Source organism: Aptenodytes forsteri, unplaced genomic scaffold, assembly GCF_000699145.1.
Source record: "Aptenodytes forsteri isolate BGI_AS27 unplaced genomic scaffold, ASM69914v1 Scaffold229, whole genome shotgun sequence".
Taxonomy (NCBI): domain Eukaryota; kingdom Metazoa; phylum Chordata; class Aves; order Sphenisciformes; family Spheniscidae; genus Aptenodytes; species Aptenodytes forsteri.
The window spans coordinates 1,177,753-1,178,320 of NW_008795863.1; positions in this window are offsets into that span (position 1 = coordinate 1,177,753).

Here is a 568-nt window from a genome sequence, read left to right on the forward strand (position 1 = left end):
AAGGAAGCTGTAGAGAGCAGTGAGGTCGCCCCTCAGCCTCCTCTTCTCCAAACTAGACAAACCCAAAGTCCTCAGCCGCTCCTCACAGGACATGCCTTCCAGCCCTTTCACCAGCTTTGTTGCCCTCCTCTGGACGCATTAAAGGACCTTCACATCCTTCTTAAATTGTGGGGCCCAGAACTGCACACAGTATCCAAGGTGAGGCCGCACCAACGCTGAATACAGCAAGATAATTACCTCTTTTGACCAGCTGGTTATACTGTGTTTAATGGACCCCAGGATGCCGTTTGCCCTCTTGGCTGCCAGGGCACACTGCTGACTCATACTGAGCCTGCTGCTGACCAGCACCCCCAGATCCCTTTCTGCAGGGCTGCTCTCCAGCCAATCCTCTCGTGGTTTATACTTGTGCCCGGCATTACTCTATCCTGGGTGCAGAATCCAGCATTTGGACTTGTTAGGTTTCATCCCATTAATCATATCCAAATGCTCCAATGTATCTAGATATCACTGCAAGGCCTCTTGTCCCTCAAGAGAGTCAACAGCACCTCCCAGTTTGGTATCATCAGCA